General features: G+C 38.7%; 1 protein-coding gene across 7 annotated transcripts in view; it reads left to right on the forward strand.

Annotated features, from left to right (window-relative positions):
* The first annotated feature begins 6,310 nt into the window (after positions 1 to 6,310).
* Positions 6,311 to 22,638, forward strand: part of FUT8 (fucosyltransferase 8) — a 316,924-nt gene continuing 300,596 nt past the window's right edge. For 5 of the 7 annotated variants that reach the window (XM_032405324.1, XM_032405323.1, XM_032405328.1 and 2 more), the window contains exon 1: positions 7,483 to 7,981. The gene's annotated coding sequence lies outside the window, so the exon portion shown is untranslated. Of the gene's footprint in view, positions 6,771 to 7,482; positions 7,982 to 22,638 lie in introns of those variants that run through there. The other 2 variants (XM_032405330.1, XM_032405322.1) reach the window with 1 other exon arrangement.

The following is a 22,638-nucleotide window of genomic DNA, read 5'->3' on the forward strand; positions in this document are numbered from 1 at the left end:
ATCACATTATGGCCCAGGTAATAGGATGCAGAGAATGGATAAGAAGGGTATATTCCCTTTCTTTTTATGACTTTTTTTTTTTTTTCAATAGATGTCCTACACAACATTTCTACTTAGATCTCAACAGCCAGAATTTAGTCATGTGGCCACACCTATGCAATAATGGAGACTGGAAAATACTGGGTTTTAGCTGAGTGGCAATATGACCATCTAAAAATTGGGGGTTGGTTGTTGTGGAAGAATGAAAGAACAGATATAGGGAGGTAATTTGAAGTCTCTGCTTACAGGTACTTTACATATAGTGGATAAAGATTTATTGGTTCGTTTTTATAAACTTGATCATATTCTTAGAACTATCATTGAAGTTGTTAATAAAGATAATTAATTTAAGGATTTTCCCTCTTAATTTTTTACTTTATGATAATATAACATACCATTGCATTAATCACAGCTAAAATAAACCCACCTGAAATTAGTTTATGCAAAATAAGGAATATATTAGAAGAATATGGGGGGAAACCTTGGAAGAGGCAACCCAAAGCAGAAGGAAAGGCAGAGATTCTGTCAATAGTCAAGAAAACCTAGAACTGAGATCTCCAGTATAACAAAGACACTTTGTTCACCTCTTCTCCTCCCTTTGTCCATTGACTTTATTCTCTCAATGCAGAATGTGTTTCTCTACTTGGCAAAAACAAAACAAAACAAAAACATGTCCAATGACATCTTTCAGATCATATATCTAGCTGAGACTTGAGATGACCTCCCTTCCAAAGTCTAAAAATCTTGGAGGAATGGCTTCATTGGCTCATCTTGGGTCAGGTGTCCACCTCTTGACCAATTAGCTGTGGCCAATGGCCAATCAGTAGTAACAAGTCTTTTCTTGCTGCCATCACATGGCAGATGTGTGGAAACAGGAGGAACAGTTCCTATAGGAAAGGCAGTCCTGGCTAGGCAATCATATAGGCTACACTATAATTATACATGATGGAAAAACACAGGTCAGTGGTCTGAATTAAATGAAAGATAAAGGAGAAACAGATTTATCCTAATGCAAAAAAATTGATTTAGCTATGAATAAACACCATTTTATAGGTCTGCAATACACAGAATGTTTATTACGTCAGGCATTGTGTTGAGTGCTTTTTACAAGTTGAGTCATTTATTCCTCAACCCTGTGAGCTAGGGATTATTATTCTCTCTTACAGATGGAAAACCAGAGCTCAGGGAGGTTAAGTAACTTGTCCAAGAACATATAGCTAGTAAGTGACATTTGTCTTAACCTCAAAGTTTTTAACTACCACGATAATATACCATCTCATTGCTTCTCTATTTTCAGTTGGAAGCTATGGTCATTTTTGATGAAGCAATTATTAGTTTTTTTTTTCCTTAGTTCTGCCATAACAAAGCTATGTGAATTTGATAAATCTTGAAATGTATCTGGGTCTTAATCTCTTTATCTGTAAAAAAGATTGGGTTGTATTAAATGTTAATGTATTACCTTGTTAACTCAGGTAATATTTTGTTTCTGAAGGCAAGAGCATGAGCTATTATATTTTAAAAAATTTTAATTCACCCAATATTTTTGAGTGCTTCTAGAGCTATATCTGTATTAAGAACTGTGATGAAATTAAAGATATACAAGATGTAATTTCTGCTTATGGTGTTATGGAGAAAAGACCCAGAATTGTTATTTTGCAGTATTGCAAGTCCAGAGAAGAGTAGCCTTCAGGAGTGATATAACCACCAGCTCAAACATATCTTCAAGGGTTTTTCTCTTTGTTTGCCATCTTCAGTGTGTTGACTTCATTTTAAGGTTCATTCTTCTTGAATGGGGTGCCTGGGTGGCTCAGTCGTTAAGCATCTGCCTTCGGCTCAGGTCATGATCCCAGGGTCCTGGGATCGAGCCCCGCATCGGGCTCCCTGCTCAGCGGGAAGCCTGCTTCTCCCCCTGCCCCTCCCCCTGCTTGTGTTCCCTCTCTCGCTGTCTCTCTCTGTCAAGTAAATAAATGTCTTAAAAAAAAATTAAAAAAAAAAAAAAGGTTCATTCTTCTTGCGGTTGTTAGATTCCTGTCAGTGGTAATCTCTGTTATGGGCTGACCATTCATAACTGGTAGGAAAGAGAGAATCCTCTCCCCTAAATATGGACTAAAAATCCTTCCCTTCAGCTGGATTGGACCAGTATACCCCAGGACTATAATGGTTTTCAGGTATATTAGACTATACCTAAATTAGAATAGTCTAAGACCTAGCATAACCTAGATTCCAAGTCATACTGCAGTAAAAAACAACCCCAAATCTCAGTGGCTTAAACGATAAAGGTGTATTTTTTTTTTAAGATTTTATTTATTTATTTGACAGAGAGAGACACAGCGAAAGAGGGAACACAAGCAGGGGGAGTGGCAGAGGGAGAGGGAGAGGGAGAAGCAGACTCCCTGCTGAGCAGGGAGCCCAATGTGGGACTCGATCCAGGACCCTGGGATCATGACCTGAGCCGAAGGCAGTTGCTTAATGACTGAGCCACCTGGGTGCCCCTAAAGGTGTATTTTTTATTCATATATCCATCCTGACCTGATGAGGGTGGGAGGTGGGGTGTTCCACATTTTCCTCTTTTAGGGACCTAGGCTAACAAAGACTCTATCATCTTCAATAACACTGGTTTTGAGACTGGAGAAGGGTAAACACTGTGAGAACTTATACTTGCAATTAAATTTTATACCTGGAAGTGACACATAATCACTTCTACCCACAACCCACTATAGACTAGTGGCTATAACTAGTCACGTGGTTCAGCTCAACTGCAAGTGTGGGGTTGAGTGGCAGGGATGTATGCATGAAAATATAATCTCTTTATATGCAAGGAAAGAGAGGGTAAGCAAGTCTCTACCATACTAGGGAATTAATTTACTGATTGATTTAGGCTAACTGAATTGCTCTTTATAGCTGGAGGTTGGATGGGAGGTTGGATGGTTACCTAAAAAACAAACAGACACACACACACACACAGAGTGAGAGAGAGAGAGAGAGAGAGAGAGAGAGAGAGAGAGAGAGAGAGAACTCTATTAATGAGGAAGGAATAGGAGTGGATGTGAACAGTGTAAACTATATGATGCTTTATCCCAATGAAGAAGACAGAAATTTCAGCCGTGGAGGCAAATCATAGAAAGGGATAGTTTGGCTAGTTTCATAAGTCTTTAAATCAATCATTTCATTTACTCTTCTAATTGGAAAGATTGGCTCTGCTCTTTGATAAGTGGGTGTAGACTGAATTTCTATTTAAGGGGTTGGCTCAAAAGTGACTTAAAAACATTTACTGGATTTCAAAGTATAGACTGTTTTTCCATATTTCATTGTTGTGGTTGCTGGCAATGGTGTGTCAAGCTGGCTAGATTTGTAGTTTTAGAACTGGCAAACAACTAAAATTTCTCCAGACCATCCCCTTTATTTTACTGATAAGAAAACTAAGGACCAAATGGGTAAAATGATTATCTCAAGGTCACACCGTTTTGCATGTAACAATAACAGTGCTGTCTTCTGAATGATTTCCTGCAAGATGTAATCCCCTAAGTAAATGTACCTAGAGCAATACTTAGAAAATAAGGTCAATTAAAAATTATTAAGAATGTTTTCAGGACTTCTCATAGTACTAACTGTTGAGATTTTGCCACTCTAGTTACATGAGTCGTGCACGTGAAAGGCAGAATGCAGTTCAGTTTTTTAATAAAGTGTTTATTATTAAAAAAAAAAAAAAAGAATGTTTTCAGGACTGACATTCAGTTGGTCCACTCTGGTAGAAATGGAAACATTTCTAAACTATTTGGTAAGTAGCTGCTGCTGAGAGCTTCTTTAGCTCCTCTCTGTGACCTCTTGGATCCCCCTATTATAACAGGATCCACCTCAAAGGGTTGCTTTGAGAATTAAATGATGGAGGTAAGAGTTTATCATGGCGCCTGGCACTCAGCAATATTACACCTAGGCTATTATTTTTATTTTAGTCATTAATAAAATGGTAGTAGTAAACTTCAAACTAGTCTCTGCATGAATGTTCACAACTTTGGAAATGTGATAATATTTAAGTTCATTAACTTTGATCTAGCTAATCTCTCAATAAAATGGCTACTAGTGTATTCACTTTAACTTTCATTTTCATCTCTTCCATTGTGTAATGGTTGACTCCACCTTGCTCCACCCACAAGACCCCACAGCTCTGGTTGATGACTAAGAATCTGACGTAGGCTGTGCCGAAGAATATAATGTACTGACAAGGTTCTATCAGTTCTTGGTATAATATGACAAAAGAATGTTCTGTACCATCTCTTGCTGAGCAGAACTTATCTGCAAGTTTTCAGATAAGCAAAGATGGGTCTAAAACCTAGTTGGTGAGGGAAGGGTGGAGGAAGTGGTGGAGCACTTCTACTTGCTTAAGCAAATATCAGAAACTAGGAGTGATGAGAGACAGAGGCAGGCAGCTGGGGTGAGAAGAGAGAGTGAGAGGGCCCCAGGAACAGCAGTGGGTGGTGGTGGTGGGGAAGCTAGAACTTGTGGAGAAAACATCGTTTGACAGATATCTTCTGGTGACTAGTAATGTTTAGAACCTTTTGGAGATTTTTTCCTGCTCAGAAACTTAACCTAGCAAGAGAAAGGCAGAGTTTTAGCAACATTCCTCTCTGGAGAGAGTAAAAGAAATGTTTTTTAAAAGCTGGAACTGTTGTGAATTTTTTGGAAATTCATTACTGATCTGGAACTCAGTGTGTAAAGATTTGTTCCCAAAGTCAGTTGTATAACTGATACTTCCAGTTCTGAGGTGACAGCTGAATCCTGGGCATGTCCTGGAAGGGGCCTTGATAACAGTGTTCTGTCACAGGCCGAGAAGCACATTGACTCAACAGAGCAGAGTCGCTAGAGAACTAATTTCTAGAGACACCCAAGTTATTTGGTATTTTAATATGTAATATAATAGCCTATCAAAATGCTAAATTTTGGGCAAATATTCCTAGGACAGATTTTTTTTTTTTTAAAGCAGAAGGAAGTAGAGAAGATGTATTTTATTTAATTTTTTAAAAAGATTTTAAGTAATCCCTGCACCCAACTTAGGGCTCAAACTCACAACCCTGAGATCAAGAATCACATGCTCTACCAACTGAGCCAGCCAGGCACCCCTGAGAAGATATGTATTTTAATTCCTACATTTTTGGAAAGGAAAAATCAAGGCCAGATGGAAAATTGGATGTTTTGAGGCAAAAGTAAAGTAAAGCTTTGAACTTGGAGATCTTAAAGTATTATATAAGGTAAGCTTTAAAGTTAAACATGCTTGCTAAAAAAATTTTTTTTTATGTGCCATACTCTTTAATTTTATTCAAAATCTTACTTAGCTAGTAACTACTCTTGAGAATCACAATCATGTTCTGGAGAATAGGTTAACATTGTAATCACAAAATCTATAACTTAACTCCCAAAACTCAATGACAAAGGTTATATACACAGATCTAACAAGTTGAAGTCTAGAATTTATACAAAATTGGTACAATGTATTGAATAAAGCAAAATGATTTCAAGGAGAGTATTTATCTATCCTATATTCCTCTGATTTACCAATGTAAAAGCTTCAGTGAACAAATTCAGAAGTCTGTTTTTTTTCCCAACAAGAGGACACCTAGACAATCTGTCCTTAAATCAAGGTCAAAGTTGATTGACAATGTTGCTAAAATATTTTTTAAATTTCTGTTTAAACTAAAAAGTAAATATCCATCTCACTTCTGACTTCTAAAAATGATCTAGAGTATGATAAGACGTTAGCCTTTACTTCATCTTATGATGGCATAAACCTAAAATTTCCATTCATTTCCAACAATCAAAGCTTGTGGCCCTTATAGAATTATGTTGTTTGTAAGCTTTGTACAGGAACTTCTTCAGTGGAGGATGGCAACCACGCATTAAATAAATCATTGTTTTATGATGATATACAAGCTCTCCGAGCTAGAACATAATTCTCGCTCTGCCAGTATCTTTTTTGTGTAACTTTAGACAGGTCACTCCACCTTTCCCTCAATTTTCTCCTCTTACAGGGAGATAACAGTCATAAAAACGACTGGAAACTACTTTGCTGAGAGCTTTTTCTTTAAAGGACTGACAATAAATACCAGAGTCACAAGGTCCAGCAAACCTAAGAAGAAGCTGAGCTTCTTGAAGACAGGGAACTTTTTTTCTTCTTTGAGTCATCAGTTATCTTATTTGTTTTTCTGTAATACAGTTCCTTGCCTATAAAAAGGCCTCAATAAATACTGTAAATTTATGAATGTTATTAGGCAGATTGCAGTCTTGGCAGGCCAGTGCCTTGTAAATCTCTTTGCTGTGATCCTTTTCATACTCAGCATCTAAAACGCCGCCGCTATTTGCTCTGGGATAAGTACCCAAGGCATTTATTTAAAAATATCCAAGTCTAGAGAACTAATTTTTCTGTCTTTGGGGCACCATCTCGCTTTCTGCGGTACTGCACTCCAGGCTTGGGATCTGGGTCCCGAGGCTACAGGGAAGAGTTGGGTCCGGGAAGCTCATCCTCCGGCCGTCGGATTGGTCGGCTCGCACTCCACTCACACGGCTCGAGTCTCTGATTGGCCACCGTGGCACCCCCTCCCTCGGTCCGCGACTACTTTGTGTGCCGAGGCGGCGCGCTTAGGTCCTCCGGCTCAGCTCACGGTGGGGGCCGGTCACAGCTAACTCTTCGGCCCACTGCTCTGCATCGCGGGCGCCAGGAATTTCCCGAGTGCAAGCGGGTAGGAAGCATCCTAGGGAACCCCTCTCCCGCACCCCCAAAGTTCTCTTTGCCGTACTGAATAAACTTCCGCCTCAAAGGGGCTGTCGCAGCCGCGGGTCGGGGGAGAGGCTAGGCATCAAACTCAGGCCCTTGTGGGAGGGCTTTCTGTCGGGGCAAATGTGGAAACAGCTCTCACAAGATAAAACAGGGCTTCGCTAGTTGCATGTGGGTGCGATGCCCAAGCTGCAGCCGAACGGCCAGACCTGGGCTGCAGGGGCTGAGCAGCAGCGATCCCCTCTGAAAAGTAGCAAGGAGCCTGCTTCAAATCTCCAGTACCACTGCTCCTTAGGGCCGCGGAATGAACTGGCTCGGGCCAGTCCGTTCCCCGGCTGTCGAGAATACGACATTCCCTGGAGATGGCGCTCCCGGGAGTGGGGAGTTCGGCTCGAGTCACGCCGCCGTCAGCCTCCGGCCTGCAGGCGGTAGGGGGCGGCCTACGCTCGTGTAGGAAGCAGGCGCCCAAGCGCAGCTGCTGCCCTGCTGGAAGTCTCCCGGTCCCTCTGTGGCCCGCGGCTCTGCCTGGCAGCGGATGCTGCAGTTACGCTATCCACCGGCGCAGCGAGAAGGGGGCGGGAAGCAGCCGTGGCACATGCCAGGGTCGCCGTAGGTGGCAGCGGCCGGCGCATGCGCGCCCTCTCCCAGAAGCCTGTAACGCTGAGGGGCGCGCGCCCCCAGCCGCGCGCGCACGCTTGCGCTAGCCAAGGCTTCCCCGCCTGCGCTCGTTGTCAGAGCCGCTCCGGCGCGTGCGCGCGTTATCTCCGGCCGACCAGAGTAGCCGTGTTCCCTCAGCTCCAGGCCCCCGCCCCACACCGCCCCTTCCCAGCCCCCAGCCAACCGGTCCCCTTCCTCTCCTGGCGGAATGGGGCCGGTGCTGCTCGGGGTCGCGCGCCCGGGACCCGGCTCGCGCTCGGTCTCGCGCTGTCAGCGACTGCCCCGCTCGCGCCGCCTCGCGCTCTCGCTCAGTCAGTGGCGCCGAAGGCTCCGTTAAGCGGCGGCGGCGGCGGCGGCGGTTCCTGTTTCCGTTTCTTCCTCTCCCTTCAGTCGGGAGTAGCATCCTCCACCCAGCCACCCCTCCCACTCCCCAACGGGGCAGCTGCGGCTGAGGGCTGTGGCGGCGGCGGTGGCGGCGGCAACTGGGGACGGCGGAGATCGCCTCTGCTCCCGCCTCGGGTAAGGGGGCGTTTGGGAGCCGGGCCCCGCGCCCCTCGGGGTCTGGGGCTGGGCTAGTGCGGGATTCGTGGAGGCGCCGGGGATGTGATTGGGGGCTGTCGCCGCTCTTTTCCCCCAGGCGTTCCCCGGGCCTGTTGCTGCAACTGCTGCTGCTTACCCAGGGGCTCCGGGAAAAGTGGGGAAGAAGCCCCCGGGACGCTCTGGCGCGGCCCGGGGGCGCGGGCTGGGGGTGAGGGGCGCCTGCAGCCGCGGCTGTCCTCGGCGTCGCGCATCCTTGCTTCGGGCAGGGGCCGAAGCCAAGGAGAGGAGAAGGGATGGGGGCGGGGGTGGGAGGTGTCCCTCTTTTCCCTTCTCCACCTACCTGCCCTTTCGCCAGCAACTCGGTCCCTGTAATCACGGACTGTGGGGAGGAGGATGCTTGTACGTTACGGGCTTTTGTGAGGGGTTCTTGGGCCAGAAATCGGGGGGGGGGGGTGGACCCGTACAAAGATCCGCTCCCGGCGAGGGGCCAATGCCTGGGCAGTTAAAGGCGTGAGTGCCGCTGCACCCTCCAGCTGATGTGGGAATGATCAGCTGGCGGCTTTTGAGTATCTAAACTTATTTGGGAAGGTTAAACGAGTCCTTATTAATTAGTTAAAGGAGATTTTTTCCTGCAAGAGTGAGTGGGTTGTCGGGTGCAGCACCTGTTCTTTTACTGTGGGCATTGCAATCTTCAGGCACACACAACGTCAGAGACGCAGTGTATATCTTAAGTTAAATGGCAGTGTCTTGGTTAGGGTTTATCCCTGGTGAGCTTTTAGCGTTTTGCCGTGTATTATTAGCCTTTTGATTGAGGCCTTGGAGAAAGGCAGAGAGAGGTATTGTTTCTTCTTTCCATGTTTGAATTAATTTACAGTGGACTTAAGCCAACTCTAGAAGGTGAACCTAGGAAAGGCAGAATCTCCAGTAGATAACCCCAAACTTCAAGGTAACGCAGAACAGATTTCAACAAGTTTTCAGTCAGTTTCGAATTAAGCTCATCAAGGGTAACTGACTGAGCTTTGACTTGGCTCTCTTTAGAAATTGTAGGCAAGGTTTCATTATAGTTTTTTTCCTTCTTGTTACTCCTAGGGTTAAGTGTACATTTACTTTATTAAATTTAAATTTCATGTTTTTATACATAGATCTTTTAAAGGGTGCATTATATATATGAAAACATTTTAGGAGAGAAATTAAGCATAACAGCACTATACTGAAACAATGGAGCAAGTTGTGTTTTCCCTTCTTTAAAATAACCTAAAAAGCAACCTAAAATCCTATGCCAAATGATAAGATCTTGTACATTGCCAGCTTTGTGAAATATACCATAAAATGTGTATAGAAAGTGACAATTACTTGATTTATAAATACTACAGTAGTAAGGATAAGGTGGGCATTCAAACATTTGTATTTGTGAATTTACAGTTTAGTATATAGAAATGTAGGGAGTTAGAAACGAATAGGCTATAAGGACCATTGAAAGGTGATTTGGGGCATGGATTTTCCTTTTGCTGCTTTTATAAATTGAGAATTGTACTTGAAGAGCTGAACAGCTGGAATGAAACTTGTATAGATTGCAGAAACATGCAAAAGTGTATCTTTGATCAAGTAGTGAGTTAACATGAGGAGTATACTGTGGTTTATTAGGATAGTGAATCAAAATGATTTCCATAAAATATAGCACCATATAGATCATTTAGGATGTTCTTAATTTAAAGAGTCGCTTGAAGTTGTTTTCCTACAAGTCATCCTATTTGAGATGTATGGAATTGAAAAAAAACAATAATTCTGATTACATTATGCAGTGTTTGGTTTCAATTTTAATTATTTATTTTTAAAGTACTGGAATGTCCTTAAAAGTGGTGAATTTTGAAATTTGCTAGTGGCTTGGAAAAACTTGTGTTGTTTATTTTTTTAAGTGCAGTTATATTAGTAGGTTGGTCTGGAGGGGGAGCTAGTGCCAAAGCAAAGCATAGCTTAATATGTGTTTGAACTTTAAAATGCCCAAACCCAGGTTTTTATGACCGGAAGGAACATAAATTTTTAATTAAAAGAGTAAGGGAATTGATATGGGCATATATCTGAACATAGTTATTTTTGGAATATATATATATATACGTATATATATATATGTTGTATATTACAAATAACTTAAAAATCTTTTCATGATCTGGAATAATGGAAAGTATATGCTTAAGGCTTATTGAATTTCTCATTTACAATCTCAGAAAAATATGCCCCATAATGTAGAGTGTGTGATAGTAGTTTCTTAACTTTCTTGTGCATTGCATCACAAGGGAAGTAGTCTTAATCCTTTGTGCATGTTGTATGTTCTTAAATTTTTTCTTTATAATAACCTATAGTCCTAAAATTTCAAAAATCAAGTAGAGTCTTATATGGGCAAAGATACTGACTGGGTAGTAAGCTAAGTATTTATCAAGAGTAGAGATACTTTCATTAAGAAATGGACCCTTCAGACATCTGGAAAGCAGGATGCCAAGGTCACTTCTTAACCTCTGTCTCCTGTAATATAATGCAGTGAGTCTAGCCTGTTTACTAAATTGAACTTGGGCCTTTGAATATAAAGCAATTATTTTTTGGTTTATGGCACTTTAGGTTAGATTTCTCAACTGTAATTAGGTATGCGAATTTACTTCTCACAGTTCATATATTCTTTAAATTCAAGGCTAGAAATTGATAATGTATATATTAAAATAATTAGAATATTTTGTTTTCTGAAGATAGTGGTTGGGCTGTTTGTTCTCTCTTGCTCTCCATTATGTAAACAGAATCTCAGTGCTGATAAAATAAAAAATAGATTCTTTGAAAAGAATGACAATACCTGTGAGATAAAGAGTAGTGAGGTGTTCACCATTTTTAAGGGGTTTATGCTATAAATTAAACAATGTTTTATAAGACATGCCAGAATATTTTTATGTATCTTTTTCAATTTCTTAAATGGTTATTTTTGATTTACTATAAACTGCATTACTAAATCTCTTGTTTTAATTAAACGGTAAATATACCCACTTCATATTATAGGACACTTATAAGAGTTACCATTTTATAATAAGAGTAAATATAAACAAAATGTAATTTTTTTTTAACTATAAAACACAACTGGGGCACCTGGCTGGCTCAGTTGGTACAGCATGCGACTCAATCTCAAGGTTGTGAGTTCGAGCCCCGTGTTGGGCGTGGAGGCTACTTAAAAAACAAAACACAGCTAAGATTCTAAACAATGCTGAAGCTAAAAGTATTAGTATTGTAGTACTTTTATACCCTTCGTCAATACTAGTCCTGTTGGTACTCCTCAGATGAGGTACCAACTTCCAGGCTTCTGTAGTGAGCAGTAGTGTAGTAGGTGTGACATTTAGAGGACAGTTCAGTTTTTTCTTTGGTTTCCTTCTTAATGAGTCTGTGGCTTATATTTCTGTACTATTTGGTATACGGCTTCTTTTTGGCAGTTGGAATTGTTATTAAATTGTAGTTTGCTATAATGAGACAAATGTTTAAAAGTAAAAGATATTTACAATCAGTTTTTAAAAAAACATTTTAAAATTCCCAACAGAAGATTATTATATAGGGATGTATATGCATTTAAGATATATTTTTTAAGAGATTAGTCTTATGTCTGAACCTTCTTTTCTCTCTACGTTCTGCTCTCCAGCCTACTCTTCTTCAACTTCCCTCCATATCCACAATTTTCTCTTTGGAATAATTAGGGATCAAACCAATAAAATGAACGATATCACTCACCTGGCATAGATTTTTCTTCCTTGATTAGATAAATGACCTTATTATCAGTCTCTACAATATTCTAAACATATAACCCATATACACTTTATATGATACTATACATTTTACTTTTAATGGAAGAAGAACTTATAGGGCCTATGGGATTATGCTGTGTATTTCAATATTAGTTACTCATATTTGTTACAGAAAGCAGAGCTATATGGTTAATTTCATTTAAGTTTTCTTTTAAAAAGACTTTAATATTTACCAGAACCTAATAGCTCACTCACCTATTACTTTTTAAAAATATCTTTTTGTGATAATTTGTTTTGTTTTTTGTTTTTTTGTTTTTTGGTCATCAGAAAATGACACGTGAAGAGGGAATATGTTTCGAGTTTTTTAAAAAAACTGTACTGATGTGGCTCAGACTTGCTTTTGCTATTGGTTCTATAGTATAACCTCTTCATTTGAAGCACTGGAATAAACCTTTAAAGATCACTATTGAAATGCTCCCTATTTTTGTTGTATCCTAGAACTTGAGTTTTTCACATTTATTTTAACAGTGGGATAAACTGAAAAAATATGACAGCATACTGATGTTTCGGTTGGATTTAACAGTTCTACTTGTCACAGTCTTGATGACTGGTTAATGTAAATAAAGTTCACATTATAAAATATGTAATAAAATGTTGATATTAATCATATATGTAAATGAGAAATTAAACTACTGTTTATCTTAGAATCTGAGTTATGAGAAATATTACATGATATGAACTTTAAATGCTATAACTTTCTGATTATAAATGAACAAAAGTAACATAAAAATAGGAGATTCTTCAATTTAATTTACTGCAAACCTTTAACTAAAATGAAAATGAACCTGTTTTGTGTTTATGTACATCTTTTTATTCAGTTGACTGTTAATGAACCATGAATGAGTTTCAAATTTTTAATAATTTTGTGGCTGGATTATATCCCTTAAATGAGATATGAAATTCCATTAATACCTAGAGCAAGAATAAATTTGCATGTGGTAAAAACAATATTTCCAAACCATCAAACTATAAAAGCATAGCAATGTTATTAAATGACTTAAGTTATTGTTCCATAAGCTAGTTTTAAAAATAATTTTTATAATTTAAAAAATATAATTGATCATAATATCTTGATTGGTGGTAAAGGCGGGAAAAATATAATTTGTAGCTTCTATATTATATCCATTGTTTTAGACTTCACCAATGTTTGGGGCAGTCAGTGAAGGGAAGGAGATTGAGAGAGGCAGAGGATCTTACTGGTTGATGAGCCTGCTTTGTTTGGAGGTGAGGGAGAGTTCTTTAGTTTTTCTTTGTCCCTCCATTTCTTTCTTTTCCCTGTTTGTCATCCTTACTCTCCCAATTGTAGGAAATGTGGCAGTTGACAATATCCTTATAGGATTTTTTTTCTTAGAGTTCATAGAACATTTCCTGGTAAAACATTAGCTTTTATGTTACAATAGGTTTATTATAATGATTTCATTTCCTCTGAGGCAGTAGGCAAGAGACTAGAAGAACTTCAATTGGGGTAGAGTTTATTATTATTTATTAAAAAATGATTTTTTGTAACCATGTAAAAAGGGATATGGGGTTGTTGGTTCATTAATTGTTAAGGGCGCTGCATCAGTATGCTTAATATTTAATATATCATAATCCCCTCTTCCAATTTCCTGGAATGCATTCTCATGTCTCCTTTGTTATTTCTGTCTTCATCTATGGAGTTTCTGTGTATAAGGAATTGGTTTTTAGAACATCACTTCACCTTCTTTGTGTACCACATTGCAGTAAGAAAAATGTAAAAAAAAAACAAACCCCAAAACCATACTGTGTCCCTTGAAAAGAACAAACTAAAATGAGCAGCAGTGTTCTCCTTTCGTGGGAATACTGTTAGCAAGTTTAAGCCAGTTATTGTGAAAAGGTCACAAGGAGAAAGTGTATGTTTGATAATTAGGGCCCTGATCATTTGGGATCTGACTGATTCAGTTTCTCTAACACATGGAATTGTACCTGAAAGAGAAATATATTCAGCTGAGATTGTGTTCTATTTTTCCTGTCTTGAATTCTTTGAATAACTGCTTAATTCATTTAGTTACCAAATGTCAAAAGATCGTAATTTTGAGAAACCTACTCTTTAAAATTAGAGTTTAAGCTAGGATAAACATTTCGCTTTCTTTTTATAAGTTTCAGATTTTTCTTTCTCTTTTAGGAAGTTTGGTGAAACTCTGGGGCTTTAGGAAGGTGGTAATTGAAATTTTTGAGGCCAAAAGTTCTTTCGTTAGCCTTGGTAAACTGAGCCTCAGCAGCATGGGAAATGTAGGTTTACTAAGTAATCCTGACTGCTTCCTCTGACATAATTACAGATATCTAGGCCTCCATTAATTAAAACTCTGTTTATTTTTAAGGTTCAAACAGTGGTGTTTCTCATAGATGTAAAACATTAACTGTTATGAGAGAGATATAAGTTACTCTTAATTTGTAAGTAAACAAAGAATAGGCTGTCAACGCTGAGTAAACTGAAGAGATGTATACCTAATAAGGATGCACAAACAATAAACTGAAGAAACTTGCTAATATGCAATTAAGAATGGTTCCTCTTAATAAAAAGACTATTAGTGTTTAAATTATAGTGGCACAAAGGTGTCATGAAAATGAAATCACTAAAGAATTCTGTTTTGGAACAGTTTGTCAGACCAGATAACAGATAAAGGAGCACATCCTCTATTCTTTTTTTTTTTTTTTTTTAAAGATTTTATTTATTTATTGGTCAGAGAGAGAGAGGGCACAAGCAGGGGGAGCTGAAGGCAGAGGGAGAAGCAGGCCCTCCGTTGAGCAAGGAGCCCAATGTGGGACTTGATCCTAGAACCCTGGGATCATGACCTGAGTCGAAGGCAGACGCTTAACTGACTGAGCCACCTAGGCATCTGCACCTCCTCTATTCTAAACTGTCTGCAGAGGCTTAGAGCAGTGCAGATCCTATCTAAAAGGAAATAATGATCAATAACCAAAGTGTTTTCAGAGGAATTATGCACATTTCCTATGTGTATATTTGTGCACTTCCTGTTACTTTCTGTATCCATGGAAAATGTAAGGGTGGAAAATAAAGTACCTAACTTTTGGAAATTCTGAAGGGAAAAGGATCTGAAGTTTGCAAAAAAAGCTGGTTTTTTTTTTGTGTGTGTGTTTTAGTGATACTTTTTTTTAAAGATTTTTAAAAATTATTAGAGAGCTCGAGCAGGGGGTATGGGGGGTTGCAGAGGGAGAGGGAGAAGCAGACTCCCTGCTGAGCAGGGAGACCCACACGGGTCTTGATCCTAGGACCCTGAGATCATGACCTGAGCTGAAGGCAGACGCTTAAAGGACTGAGCCACCCAGGCGCCCCTGGTGATACTTTTTGACATATAATTCCCCAACAGCTTTATGGACTTAAAGACAAAATCTGAGTTCCTTCTTAGTCATTTTTTGAATAGCTTTATTGAAGTATAAATTATATCTCATAAAGTTTGCAGCTTAACTTTTATTTATTTTTTTAAAGACTTATTTATTTTAGAAAGAGCGCACACGGTGGGGAGGGGCAGGGGAGAGGGTAAGAAAGTCTTAAGCAGGGGCGCCTGGGTGGTTCAGTCGGTTAAGTGTCCGCCTTTGGCTCAGGTCATGATCCCAGGGTCCTGGGATCGAGCCCTGCATCGGGCTCCCTGCTTGGCGGGAAGCCTGCTTCTCCCTCTCCCACTCCCCTGCTTGTGTTCCCTCTCTCCCTGTGTCTCTCGCTGCCAAATAAATAAAATCTTAAAAAAAAAAAAAAAGTCTGAAGCAGACTCCCTGTTATGAGCATAACACGGGGCTTCATCTCATGACCCTGAGATCAAGACCGGAGCCGAAACCAAGAGTCAGACTCTTAACCTACTGCACCACTCAGATGCCCCCACAGCTTAAGTTTTAATAAACTTATATATTATTGTGCAGCCATTATCACAATTTAATTTTAGAAATCTTTAATTCTCCAAAAAGTTCTGTCTTGCCCACTTTCCCAATCCCTGCTCCAACTCCCAGCCCTAGGCAACCACTGATCTCCTTTTTGTTTCTGTAGTTTTGCCATTTCTAGAAATTTGACATTAAGAGAATCATACAATATGTATTCTTTTGTGTCTGGCTCCTTTCATTTAGTATCATCCTGTTTAGTCATTTGAATGAATGGTTAAAGTAGAAAAGCTTTAAACCTGGAATCAGGAGATTGGATACTAGTGTTAGCTTTGCTACCAAGTGTATAAACTTGGGTAAGCCACTTGTTCCCCCTGGGCCTTTGCTTTTTTTCCATAAAATGAATTATTTGGATTTTCTTCTATTCCAGTTTTTACAGCTGTGTAGATATTCACTGACCTTTTCCTAGAATGTATCTTAACTCTTCCCCTTAAATGTAGTCACTTTACTATTATTTTTTGAATCAGAAATGAGGCTTATGGTCTAATTTTTTTTTTTAAGATTTATTTATTTATTTGAGAAAGAGAGGGAGCATGTGTGAGCTTGTGGCGGGGAGGGGCAGAGGGAGAGGGAGAGAGTCTTAAGCAGACTTGACGTCCGACTTGGGGTTTGATTTCACGACCCTGAGATCACTGTCTGAGCTGAAACCAAGAGTCAGGTGCTTAACCGACTGCGCCACCCAGGTGCCCAAAAACGAGGCTTATAGTCTAGTACGTGAGTCAGCTGTGGACAAATATGGGACTGTCTTGAAGAAACAAGATGGTTGATTAAACTTTTTCTTGAACATTTCTTAGTTCGTGTGTATGACTTTGAGAATAGGGACAATCATAAAAGCTGAGTTAATGATTTTTAAAGAGAAGAAAGGCAAAGTTTAATAATTCTCAGAGGTAGAGCTTTAAAAGTGATTGAAGCTTCTTACAAATGTAAGACAAAGACTATGCTTTTAGTTATTTTTTTGTTTTCAGAGTAGAATATGGCATGGAGAGATTTTAGTTAAGTTTAAACCAAGTTGGGTTCAAGGCAGTCGAGTGAGATTAGACTGTTTTTCAAAGAAGAACCAAAGACAATGTATAACTACCATTGGGAAGACTGTCCTAGGGCTCATGTAGAGGCAAAGCTGATAGGTAACATTCAGGTGTCAAACTAAGGAAAATAGACACATATAGGGAGTTAAAAAATAGTGCTGTACATATGTAAATGAATGTGTTTGTAACAGGAGTAGACAACTGTCTGTGTAGGCTGGTATCAGATATGCCAAAGGGTTAATGTGCATTTTCAGTATAGTATAAAAAAAGATAGAGCACTGAATAACAACTAGCTAAATTTAAAAATGAGAGTGCTGTAACTACTTTCAAATATTCAATAATTTGACTCTTAGAAACCATCAGAGCTTCTTACATTGCCTATAATAGTAGGAAGTATGGTATAAGATGATTGAATTTTTATTTTTACCCAACATACTAGAATGTATGAGTGGTAACCCACAGATCAGACACTGTGGAGGAGGGGAATATAGTCATAAATATATTTTAATGATGGAGTCATTATAGCAGCATAAGAAAATTTGTTTCATGCTTTATAGTCCTATTTTTTGTTCTCAAGTGGTATTTCTAATTTAGGTAAACCGCCTTATGATAACCAGAAATTTCCCCAAATGTGAAACCTATATTTAATCAATGAAGATTTGTCACTTTGACAATAATATAATGATTATGTTAAGACTCTAAAGGAGTTCTAAAAGTTGAATCTCATAGCTTTTTATGCAATGGCAGCATTCTAGGAATAAGTATGAGAACTTTCTAAGGTGACTATTTTATGGCAACCATATTCTTTTAAATATATGCCATGCCATATTTATTTTTAAATGTCTCACAGAATTTGTAATACATATATAAAGTATCTAAATATGAATTATGTAATTGGAAAAATTTCAGTGTAAAGGAAAAGAGATACTTTGAAGCTTCAAAATATTAAAGATCTTATTTTCCCAGCGAATTTTTATTTTTAAACATAATAATGGGTACCTGGGTGGCTCAGTTGGTTCAGCGTCTGCCTTCGGCTCAGGTCATGATCCCAGGGTCCTGGGATCGAGCCCTACGTCAGGCTCCTGCTTGGCAGGAAGTTTGCTTCTCCCTCTCCTTCTGCTACTCCCCCTGCTTATACCCTCTCCCTCTCTCTCTCCTGTCAAATAAATAAATAAAATCTTTAAAATTAAAAAAAACCTAATAAGTGAGCAGCTGTCAAAAGATACAGCCATTTTTAAAAAAGATTTTATTTATTTATTTGAGAGTGGGAGAGAGAGCAAGCAAGCATGAGCAGGGGTAGAGGCAGAGGGAGACGGAGAAGCAGACTCCCCACTGAGCAGGGAACCCGACGTGGGGCTGTATTCCAGGGCTCCAAGATCATGACCTGAACCGAAGGCAGATGCTTAACCGACTGAGCCACTTAGGCGCCCCTCCAAAGATACAGCCATTTTTAAGTTTAGAATTCCTATTCTCTGTATAGTTCTCTCACATACTTGACTTTAAGAAAATAGACATTAAGGATTTCTTGAATAATCAAATATACTACTTGGATATTTAAGCAAAGCATCAGAGCAAGACACATTAATGCAGTAAAAATGATTAAAAGTTTTATAACATAGTAAAGAAAAAATGCAGTAATATACAATGGAAAAGAAGACTTACAGAAGGAACATCATTACCTCAAATCAGATATAGGAGGCTGTTTTTATAAAACAATAACAGTCAAATCAAATAGGCTAAAGAATTTGTGCCGTTCTACTAGATAAGTGAAAATGAGATTAATAATTATAAAGAGTGCTCCAAAATACTCACTCACACTGGTTGGCAATTCTTTTGTAATTGATTTCCTGCAGGGGCTATTTCTGACCTTTTCTACTCCCTAGCCCCTGATTCCTGTATACTGTTCCCAGACTTTGTAGGTTTTTTTCAATTACTTTTTTTTTTTTTTTTAAGAGTAAGAAGGTTAAGGCCATCAAACAGACATGTCTTCAGCGTTGCTTTTCTTTATCTCTAAATTGTTTAATTTCCCTTCCTCTCTACTATTTGGTGTTAGGGATGTATCATTTTAGGCTTACATGACTATTTCATGGCTGCTACTTTTATCCCTTCTGTTAGACTATATGGGCTTGTTAGTTAACTCTTTTATTATTTTTATTTAAATCTCCCCTAACATCTTCAATGGCCTAAAAAAAATCCACCCAAAAAACACCTTTTCTTATTCTTTTTTCCTTCTTTCCCCTCCTTTTTTTTTTGTATTATCCAATAGCCCAAAGGAAAAAGCAACATGTATATTGTTTAAATTTTGCTATCTTCTTTTTCACTAAAGCTATTTTCTCTGTTGTTACCAGTGACCTGAATTGCCAAATAGAGACTTTTTTCAGTTTTAATTCTTGCTTTTAAATTATCCAGATTTGACACAGTGAACCCCTTTTCCTCCTCCCTTCTTATAAGGGAGCTTATAAGCTCTCTTGTATATTCTAGCCACTCTTCGTTCACAAGGTCAACTTGTTTCTTAAGTATTTGCCTTATAGATTTTTCTTAATCTAGCTGCTTTTCCTTGGAGTGTTACCTGGTCCTTTGGCTTCAGTGAGTACCTCTTTCAGATGACTCTTACACTGTAAGTGCCCAAACCTCAGTTTTTAGCTGGAGAGCTCCACCTGTTTGTCATGCCATTAAGTTCAACATGCTCAATTTGAATTTTCTTTCATTTTCTTTCTCCTAAAATGTATTCTTCTTTCTAACTTTCCTTTCTCTATTATTGGCTTATTCCTCCCATTACCCAAACTTGAACTCTGAGTCATCTTTGAATTCCCCATCAAATCTATTCAGTTGTTAAACTGGAAATTCTGTTACTACAGCGTTTCTCTGTTTCATCAGCTCTTTTCTGTTTCATTATTTTTTAAAGATTTTATTTATTTGACAGATTGAGAGAGAGAGAGAGAGAGCACAAGCAGGGGGAGCAGCAGAGGGAGAGGGAGAAGCAGGCTCCCCGCTGAGCATGGAGCCCGATGCAGGGCACTATCCCAGGACCTTGGGATCATGACCTGAGCCGAAGGCAGGTGCTTAACCGACTGAGCCACCCAGGTGCCCCTTCTGTTTAATTTATTACTACAGAAATTTTTACAACAGAAATTTTTACTACAGAAGGTTCTCATTACCACTAACATATAAATAATTGTAATTTGGCAATTGCTATGGTAGAGAGGAGGCAGAGAGAGGCAGCAGTACTATTAGGGTCTGATAAGTGGAGAAGGCTGTGTTGAAAGGAGGTGATGTTTAAGCTTAGCATCAAAGAATAAGTAGGGGCATTCCAGGCAGACAAGCTGAAGAAAGACTTATTGGAAGTTTATTATATGTTGTCAATTTATATGACTTTTGCTTTAATCCTTACTGCATGTGTGTGTTTTTTTATATTGGCATATGTAATTGCCTTTCTTCAGATATTGATGAAGATGAGTGAATGAACAAGGTAAAGCCAGAGTGACACAAAGTAGTAATGTATCTTCATTACCTAGGCTTGAATGAGTAGAATGGTAAAATGTCAAGTGGTGAAAAGTGAGCACTACCTGCATTGAAGACTTAAAATCTTAAAATTTACGTTAAAAGCTGTCTTTAAGGTTCCTGGCACTTGGAATGTAAATCTAGTGGACAGCTGTTTTCAGTCTACTTTCTATGGCTTTATCTTTTATTTCTCTTTATACACATATGTTTGCCCTATAGCAGGGCTAGGTAATATCTATATATTAATAACCAGTAATATTGGGAATAAGTTAACTGAAGGCCACAGCAAGTGAAGAGATAATTTACTGTTTTTGCTCCCTTAGAGAAACAATGTTTTGTGCTTTTAAAATGGGAAGCATTAAAACCAACAGTTCCAAATTGGCTTAAAAAGATGACTTACTGTTTTTGTAAATGGGAAGAGCAGAGGTGGAGCAGTCCAGGAGCAAAGAGATCCAGGAATTTAAATGATGTCTTTAGGATACTTTTCACTTCCTGACTGTACTTCTTTCTGTATGTTAGTCTTATTGTCTGCTTACGTTAGAAGTCTTTCATGACAGAGATGCACAGCCTCAGATTGCTGAGAGCTTACAGTGAAGAACTGAGAACTTTCTGAAGGAAGGCCTCTAATGAGGCCCATCCTTCGGCTAATCACTGTGGGGAATTGTCATTGGATTGTCATCAGAACCACATAAAACTGGGGAAGGTCAGTTCCCCAAAGGATGGGAATACTATTAACTAGAGAAGTGGGGGAAGGAATGTGAAGTAGGCGAAAGCAATCTGTAGTCATTGCAGAGGAGGAGGAAAATAAAAGTTGTAGCCACAGGGAAAGAGAAATGTGTACATAGGTGAGAGAAGTGAGTAAAGGGAAGGGGACTAGTGTCAGTTGAGAATGTGGTAAGCCTTGTCTTAAGCATTTTATATTTTATCTCTATGGCTTACTAGAGGCAGCTATATTATCTACAGAGGATAACCATTTCTAGGTATAGTAATTTTTTAAAACCTTTTCTGATTCTTTCATTCTTTTTTTTTTAATTTGGCATATTTTTATTTTTTTATGAATTAAATTTTCTTTTAATTTTTAAATTTACATGCAGTAAAATACATTGTCATATACTATTCTGTGTGTTTTGACAAATGTATAAGACTGTGTATACACTCCCATTAATTATCAAGACATAGAGCTCCTGTTGCCTCTTTGTAATTAGCCTCTCCGCCTCATCTCCAATTCAATGGTAAACACTGACCTGTTCTCCATGGCTATTGTTTTGCTTTTACCAGGATTTATGTAAATGGAATTATAGTTGTGTAGATTTTTGGGTCAGCCTCTTTCACTTCGAAAACGCCTTTGAAATTCATTCATGTTGTTGTGCGTATTAATAGTTTATTCCTTTTCATTGGTAAGTAGTAATCCATAGTATGGATGGACCAGTTTGTTTATTCATTCATCTGTTGAGAGACATTTGGGTTATTTCTAGTTTTTGGCAACTACAGGTAAAACTGCTATAAACATTTGAGAATAGTTTTTTTTATGAATGTAAATTTTCATTTCACTTGGGTAAATACCTAGCAATTATATGGTATGTGTATGTTTGATTTTGTAGGTAACTGCAAAACTTTTCCAAAGTTGCTATACCATTTTGCATTCCCACCAACAATATATGAGAATTCCAGTTGCTCTTCATCCTTGTTAGCACTTGGTATTGTCAGGTTTTTTTGTTTTGTTTTGTTTTTTGTTGTGATTTTAGCTCTTTTAGTAGGTGTATATCACTGTGCTTTTAAATTATACTTTCCTGATGGCTAATGATGCTGGGTATATTTTCATGTGCTTTAAAATACCTTTCTTTAACATTTTGAGAATACTTTTCTGCTTTTTAAAAAATGATTGCAGGGACGCCTGGGTGGCTCAGTCAGTTAAGTGTCTGCCTCCTGCTCTGGTCATGATCCCAGGGCCCTGGGATTGAGTCCCGCATCCAGCTCCTTGCTCAGCGGGGAGGGGGGGGTGCTGCTTCTCCTTCTGTCTGCCACCCCCGCTGCTTGTGTGCTCTCTCTGACAAATAAATCGAATCTTTAAAAAAATGATTGCAGTTTTTTTTTGAAAACAGAACAATGGCCTTGACAAGGGTTTTGATAAGCATTTGGGTTATAGCTGGTGCATTGCAAAATCCAGAGGACACCATTCACATTAAAAAAAAAAAAAGGGCTCTCTGGAGTTGTGCAATGCAGCAGTGTTGGCTGTATATTTACAGCCATTATCTAGAATTATCGGTGATTAAGTTCCATGGAAAATTTGAGTACTATCAAATGATGCGTTTAAAAATCATTTTGCAGTGTTTCTCTGTTTTTTTTTTTTTTTTTTTTTTTTTTTTTT

Source organism: Phoca vitulina, unplaced genomic scaffold (genome assembly GCF_004348235.1).
Source record: "Phoca vitulina isolate PV1807 unplaced genomic scaffold, GSC_HSeal_1.0 scaffold7, whole genome shotgun sequence".
In the NCBI taxonomy this organism is placed as follows: Eukaryota; Metazoa; Chordata; class Mammalia; order Carnivora; family Phocidae; genus Phoca; species Phoca vitulina.